Raw genomic sequence first — 8858 nt, forward strand, 5'->3', positions numbered from 1 at the left:
AACTAACCATAATCATTAAATACGATAAAATAACTCACATTGCGATCCGGGCACTTGTAGAAGATACGATCCTTGTTGGGACCCTCCTTCTTCACTCGGTACTCCATCACAATCTTTGTCTCATCACGACACTTGCCGCATGGAATGAGAGGGAGGCCCGGCCTAAGTCGCTTTGGAAACCCATGAGAGGCCGAGGACCCGGAAGCAGTTGTCATCTACTCTCTATACTCATTTTTTAATACACTATAAATTTCTCCTTTTATAAATAAATAAAATTAAGAAACTATAAAATTATCTAGATCTCTATACTCATTTTTAATACATTATAGCTCAAAAACATGTTTTAATAAATAACCATCCGTACTAGTTGACCTTGCTTACATGATCATCTCGGTGAGCATTTCTCCACCGGATGGCACCGTACTTGGTCAAGGAAGAGCTCCGATTCTACGAGGAAGGGAACACAGTCTTCCATGACCGTTGTCGCTCTCCCTCGTAGAATCAAAGCTCCTTCTTGATATTCGTTACCGCTCGGCAGAGAACATGATCGCCGAGATGAACACGGTCCGCAAGTTCAACTAGTACGGATTTTCTATAATTTTCTAACTATTTTCTAAGTTTATATTTATATATGCTATGTTTAGGTACGGTGATTGATAGACTACTGCGATGATATCGGGACATGTGAATAAATAACCATCCGTACTAGTTGACCTTGCTTACGTGATTATCTCGGCAAGCATTTCTCCACCGGACGGCACCGTACTTGGTCAAGGAAGAGCTCCGATTCTACGAGGAAGGGAACACGGTCTTCCACGACCATTGTCGCTCTCCCCTGTAGAATCAAAGCTCCTCCTTGACGTCCATTACCGCTCGGCAGAGAACATGCTCACCGAGCTGAACACGGTCCGTAAGTTCAACTAGTACGGATTTGCTATAATTTTCTAACTATTTTCTAAGTTTATATTTATGTATACTTTAACCTTCTTTCATGTAAATATGCAAGCTTGAAGTGATTTTGAGCTCAAATTGCTTACAAATAAAAAAACCACAATAAAGAACCATAAATATATATAGTGAACAAAATGGCATAAGAAAATGGTGAAAAATGAGAGTATGAGATTGGTAACCTTTACAACTGAAGAATCGACGGAGGAATCGAAGAAATCGATGGAGGAATCGAAGAATAGATGGAGGAACAATGGAGGGAGGGAGGAAGCAAGAACACTAGTGCAGTGAGCTTCAAAATGTGCTGAGCTCGGGCTCGGGGAGGAAGAAGGAGACGACCGATATATAAAGGGAGAACATTATGTCCCGGTTGGTGGATCCAACCGGGACTAAAGGTAACTTTCCAACCCCAGGCACAGCCACGGCCCGGGAGTAGACTTTTACTCCCGGCTGGATCCACCAACAGGGAGTAAAAGTATACCTTTAGTCCCGGTTGGTGGCTCCAACCGGGACTAAAGGTCCATGCCACCTCTGTCTAGCGCAGTAGCCGTTGGGTAGGGACCTTTAGTCCTGGTTGGAGCCTCCAACCGGGACTAAAGGTATTTCTAGTCCCGGGGGCAAAAAATTCTAGGACTAGAGCCCATTTTGGCCGAGGATCAAAGGTCTGTTCTCTACTAGTGTCTGAAACCCTCTCTACTATATCCAAAATTGCTCCTCTTCCCACTGCCACAATTCATGGTGACTCGCAAGACGGGGGCTGACTCACTTCTCACAGCAGCTACGAAAGATCTAGCAGGAGCACCTCTCCATAGGTGTCCAACCAACTTTCTCAGATTGGGGAATTTTGGATCGTGAAGAACCCTAGGGTGTGTAGTTGACGGATTCAACTTTACATCCACCATCAGGTCAGGAAGGTGAGGTGGGGAGGAGGGCCTACAGTGTTCTGACTCAGAGTTACCCCCAACCTCCCGCTCACCCCCCTCTAGATTGGTGACGCGTGTGCCATGGTTATGCCCTGACCCAAGGATCCCAGCGGTGAGTCTAACTTTCGGTGGTGCGTGGAACCACCGGTCCAGCGGAACCGAGTTCACCTGTTGTGTCTTCTTCAAACTCAGGTCTCTTGCGTCATTGATGAATGGGTGCTCAACTGCCCATCCGCCATTGCTGGGCTAGTGAATCTCAATCGGGATCTCCTTAATCTTGACCTTCGTTAGATGCTCTTCTTCGAAGGGAAAAAACTTTGCCGCCCACTACTATAGGATGGACTTGTTGTCTCGGGCAGTAACGGTCTTTAGTTCCGGTTACCGCGTCGGGACAACGATCCTGGGACTAAAGGTGGAACCTTTAGTCCCAGGTCATCGAGCTGGGACTAAAGAGGGACCTTTAGTCCCGGTTGGTGTTACCAACCGGGACTAAAGGCCCTCCAGCCGAGCAAACGTGGCCGCACCCTTTAGTCCCGGTTGGTAACCCCAACCGGGACTAAAGGTTCCTTTTCTTTTTCTTTTTTTTGTTTAATTTGTTTTCAGTTCAGTTACACATATTTGTTTAATATATAATATGTTTTTATGTATGTATTCTACGCTGCTAATATAAATACACACATGCATATAATTACATCTAATTCTCATCTCGAGCATTATTATATTCGAATAAAGTATGAAACTATATATATTATAGATATATATGTATATATACAACACTTTCATAATCTTGTTCTCAAAAATAATGATATCAATAAACATTTAATTTACATCATTAGTTCCTTAGGATCAAAGTAGAACTCGCCGTTGGGATTTAGCACTTTTTCTAGAAGATATCCTGCTATTGACTCTTGAACTGCTTTCAGATGGTCTTTTTGCATGACCCTTCATTTCAACCATTCAGTCTTACATTTGAAATAAAAGAAAAAGTATTAATACATATATATATATATATATATATTCATTTAAAAATAAATAAAAAATTAATATATACGTACTCTGAGGACATCTTCAGGAGTTTTTCTTATGTGTGCAGTGATAAATTCACAAACGTAGTATCCACACAAGTTATTACCTGGTTGCTGCCGCAAGCACCACTGTATGAGAAGAAGATTATTCTCATTATCTCACACATAAATTAAAGTACGATATAGTAATTAAATATGTGGGGAAGTATATATAGTACAACTTACTAGTATTTCAACTACATTAAGTGGTGCCTTGCAATTCTTACGGTGTTGCCGAATAAACTCTTTCCAAACCCTGTGCGGCCAATAATGTACGATCGTTAATAAATTATGGCAAAGTCTATTCAATAATAGTTGTGCGCGAGAGATCAAAATTACCCCTGGATAATGTCTATCATATCTTGGTATAGTGCTCGCTCTTTTCTCAATGAGTCCAAGATTACTAACCGACTTGAGTTTAACTCAATGACAATGAGTATCCAATGAAACCTGCATTGGTTTATACACACACGTACATACATATAAGTTGTATTGATATTACATAAAATGTGTAGACTACATTATTATTAACACTTACTCAAAGTTGTACGGGAAAAGTATTGTTGTCTTGTCGTGCTGCTTCATGAAGAACTTCATGATATTCGTCTGTGCTTCAGATACCCAGTGCTCCTTGACAATAATATTGGTTTTGAATACGATATAAGGATCAATGAAGCTAACACTGGTGTCTTGTATTCTTTGGAGCTCTGATATCTGTAATCTGTATATAAATATAAGTTATATGTGAGGATAATTATATACACGTACGCATGGAAGTGAGTTTATTAAATAAAAGTAAGAATCACTTACAAACAAAAGAGCTAATGATTGATTTGTCCAGAGCGTCCAAGTGGTATAGTTGATGCAATTCTTCGAAACTAATATGTAAGATGTCATCGCCATGGAAGTAATGATGGTCTCTAAATCTGACAAAGATCCACTGCTCATCCCTGCCACACGCCTGCATGTACCACTTGTTGAGTAAGTACATTTGCGTACCCAATTCATTCAGAGCCGCAGGGTTGTATAGACTTTTACCAAAATTATAAGTCTTCTAGGTATCAACTTCCAGGTTCTGGATTGGAGCTTTGCCCATCACTTGATCCAAGGTTAAACTAGTTTGTTCAAAAAACGCATTAAGGTCTTGAACCAACACTTCTTCAGAGTTGTCCGGTCGATAGACTTCTATGTTGGAACCATATTCATTAGCAACAACAAGATTTTGCATTGGTTGCTTCTGTTGTCTGAGCTGTGGGATATCCTTCCCTGATGCTCTTTTCCTTTTCTTATGTGCATCATGTGACTTCACGAGGGAGCGGTCATAGTCTGATAGTGGCGGAGGCTTACAAACTTCAAGCATCTTTTTCTTGTGAGCTTCGACCTTCTGCCTCAGCTGATCTCATGGTATGTAAAAGTACGACTTCTCCTTAAGCTTCGCTTGTCTCTGCTTTTGGATATCTATAAAAAATCTTTCACTTTTTTGTCTTCTTTAGCTGCTATTTGCTCATCAGTCTTTCCAGGAAGTATTTCTTGAGAAATAACTCTTTTTTTGGGTCTTCTTTGCCGTTGGGACCTTAGACATCTTTGTAGTGTGTCGCTGTGGAGGGGGTGGGGGCGGTGTTGGAGACCGGTGTGGAGGCAATGAGGCCGGTGTTGGAGTCTGGCGTGGAGGCGTTGGAGATCGTTGTGGAGGCGGTGGGGCCGGTGTAGGAGTTGGAGATCGTTGTGGAGGCGATGGGGCTGGTGTAGGAGTTGGAGATCGCCGTGGGGATGAAGTCGTCTCGCCCCCCGCAACGCTGTGATGAGATGGGGAATGAATGATTGGGCTAGGCTGGGGGGAGACCCTGCTACAAAAACAAGTTGTGGGTCAATTATTTTTGAAGCCAATATAAAATTAATGGAAAATAATATTTCATTCACTTTCATTCGTACCTAGGGTGAGGTAGGGGAAGCGGTGGTGCCCTAGGAATGATGATGAAGTGTTTGCACCATTGAATAAATGTCTTCTCTGCTTCTCCTAGTGTCTTCTCCCTATCACCGCCTTCAATATCAAGAGGAACATTGCTGTAACCTTTGAGCACTCTATCGACCGAGACGCTAGCATATCCAGGTTGAATAACTGACCCATGGATTCTTGGTGTCTTCGTTCGGTCTATTGGAGATACAACCCCGATAGCCACCATGATTGATGCATTATTACCATCTGGAATGTGCAGCTCACATGTTGTTAGAGGCTCGGTAATGTCATCAACATGTTGTTAGAGGCTTGGTAATGTCATCAACAGGGAAGCGCAACCCAGCATCACCTTGAATAACTGGTAGCTCCATGGACGCACAACTGCTTTTCATCTGACCAACGGGGCTAATGGTGACTCTCGACATTGATTGCGATTGCATTTGAATCATTGTTAGCTGCACTTACCTCTTGATCTCCTCCTGCATTCTTGCCTTAAGAGATTTTTCTTGTTCATGTGATTCAAGCAATGCTTGCCGTGACTCATTAACAAATTGCTCCAATACATGGATTCGGGCTGCCTCCTCATCCTTCTTTCTCTGGCGGCTTCTATAGGTATCCTTGTCTGCTGGGAATGCTTGTAGCCACGGAACCGCCCCATAGCCTCTTATTCAACCACCGTGTTCGGGATTCTCTAGGGCATATGTCAATTCATACTTTTCTCTATTGGGCTTGAAAACACCACTATCAGCTTCTTCCCTAGCACGAGCTAGTCTTTGTGTTGCTCTCTCAATTTTTTGGCCAAAAATTAGCTTGCCAGTGTCTAGGTCTAGGCTTCCCCCATGAGCGTAGAACCAATTCTTCGCGCGTTGAGGCCAGTTCTTCTCTATTATTTCAGGTATGATTCCCTTGGCAGTAATCTCTGCTTATAGGTTCTGCCACTTGGGAATAGCACTCCTATAACCACCTGATCCCATGCGATGATGGTATTGCTTCTGTTGGGCATTCTGCTGATTCCTCATCACACGTTCCTCACTCTCTTGAGATGTCTTGTATTATACGAAGTCATCCCAATGGGACTCCAACTTGACAAACGCCTTAGCATTGAAATTCGGCATTTCATTCTTCAAGATAAACTTTTTATACAATGTCTTCTTCCAACTCTAGAATAATGTTGCCATCTTCTTCATTGTCCAATCCCTCACTAGCTCCTTCAAAGCATCATCTGCTTGTAATGTGAAATGCTGAGTGATATCTCTCCAAGCTAGGTTCCTGTCACGATCAGATACAAAACTAACATTAGGAGCGGATATCTTCTACTTCCATTCACGAGCACTAACTGGGATCCTATCCCTTATAATGAACCCACATTGATTGACATATGTCTGAGCATATGGTCCCAATGGTTTGTCGGTGTCGGTGTTGAATTCTGATATTATGAAACGGCCCTCTAATGGCTTTTTTGGCCCTCGGACTTTCCTACTCTTGCCGGTGGTTGATGTAGATCCAAAGACCGGCTACATGAGTAGAAACACAACGATTAACAACAAATATACGTACGCATGCATCTATAAGAGATGATAGATAATCGAATATACATCGCCAGTATTTTCTTGCGCGACAATTTGTTGATCTTCAACCACCGGGATATTCAGGATATCCTCATAATCAGCAAAGTACTGACTCGTGTTATCTACATCCGCATTGGTGCCGGCATTGATAATATCCGCCATTATGTCATCATTCAAGTTATCATCTGGAGCAGCCATTTGTATCTTCAAGATAACACATAGATAGAATTACTATGGCACATGACATAAGTACATGTGATAACACATATAGAATTACTAAATCCAATTAAATATAATAACACATAATATTTCATAAGGATAAACAATAATAAGGTATAGGCTTTGGAATCGATTAAAAAACACTTTCGATCCAAAAACATGGAAATAAGTACATGTATATATACACATAGAATGATACAATTTTCTCTCTCTCAACACATAGAATAAGTGCATATGTATATATCTCTAGATATGCATGTGATAACACATAGAATGTCTCTCTAGATACAATTTTCTCTCTCTCAACACATGGAAATAATTAAGTACATGTATATATACACATAGAAATAATTAAGTACATATATATGTATACATAATCTCTAGATAGAATTAATTACTAAATCTAATTAAACCAAACATATATACATAGATAGAATTACTAAATCAAAATTAAATCTAACACATATATATAGAGAGAGATAGAATAATAATTACTAAATATATCAAAAACTATAATAAAAACTATCTAAATAAAGTACTAATTAAATTTTAATACATTCAAATCTAATTAACATATATCAAAAACTATCTAAAAAACTAAGAATAAACTACTAATTAAATTTTAATACATTTTAATCTAACATATATATCAAACACTACCTAAAAAACTATCTAAAAAAACTATCTAAAAAGTATCTAAAAAATATGGCCGAGCGCTATAGCTAGCAACAGGCTAGGGCAGATGGCCACGGCAGCTGGGCGTGCTGGCCGGCCATGGGGCCAAGCTAAGCTGCGCGAGGATGACGTACGGTGGAGACGATCTCGATGGCCGCCGGGCGAGGCTCGACAACGAGGCCAGGCGGGGGTAGACGACGACGGCGGCGCGGTAGAGCTCGACGCGGCCAGGCGCGGCAGAGACGACGAGATCGACGTTGTAGATCGAAAAGTAGAAGATGAACAAAGGAACTGTTCGATATATATAGGCCGGGACCCTTTAGTCCCGGCTGGTAAGCCAAACCGGGACTAAAGGTCCAACCCTTTAGTCTCGGCTCGGCTTACCAGTCGGGACTAAAGGATCTTTAGTCCCGGTTGGTGTTATCAGCCGGGACTAAAGGTATTTTTGGGCGGGCAATTCCGCCCACCCTTTAGTCCCAGTTCCTGGCCTGGGCCGGGACTGAAGGCCTGCAATTTTTGTAGCCTGCCAAAGTGTTGTTTTTTCATTTGACCAAATTTGACTTGGTCAAACTTACTCAAATGAGACACTAAATGACCTCAGATGAAAAAACTATGAATACCAAGTTTGATCATCTCAATAAGATCTACAATTGTTACATAGCTCATTTTCCCATTTGAGAAAGTTTTATCAAACACTAGTCACAAATTCTTAAATCTCATATAGACTTTCTAAAACTATGTCACACACTTGTGAAATTTGAACTATATTTTGTTCAAACTTTCTCAAATGAAAAAATAGCATATATAAGGATTGTAGATCTTGATGAGCTGAACAAACTTGGTATTCAAAACTTTTCAATTTGAGACAATCTAGGGTTCCAAAAACTAGTTTGTAGGCGTCAAAATTTAAAAATCACAAATTTGAACCATCCAAACTATCCCAAATGGAAAGTTGACCAAAACAACAATTGTAGATCTTGATTATTTTAACAAACTTGGTATTCAAAACTTTTCAATTTGAAGTCATTTAGAGTTCATAATACTAGAGTCAAAGTATTGTTTTTTCATTTGACCAAATTTGACTTGGTCAAACTTGCTCAAATGAGACACTAAATGACCTCAGATGAAAAAACTCTGAATACCAAGTTTGATCATCTCAGCAAGATCTACAATTGTTACATAGCTCATTTTCCCATTTGAGAAAGTTTTATCAAACACTAATCACAAATTCTTGAATCTCGTATAGACTTTCTAAAACTATGTCACACACTTGTGAAATTTGAACTACATTTTGTTCAAACTTTCTCAAATGAAAAAATGGCCTATATAAGGATTGTAGATATTGATGAGCTGAACAAACTTGGTATTCAAAACTTTTCAATTTGAGACAATCTAGGGTTCCGAAAACTAGTTTGTAGGCATCGAAATTTAAAAATCACAAATTTGAACCGTCCAAACTATCTCAAATGGAAAGTTGACCAAAACAATAAATGTATATATTGAT

Source organism: Miscanthus floridulus, chromosome 3 (assembly GCF_019320115.1).
Source record: "Miscanthus floridulus cultivar M001 chromosome 3, ASM1932011v1, whole genome shotgun sequence".
In the NCBI taxonomy this organism is placed as follows: Eukaryota; Viridiplantae; Streptophyta; class Magnoliopsida; order Poales; family Poaceae; genus Miscanthus; species Miscanthus floridulus.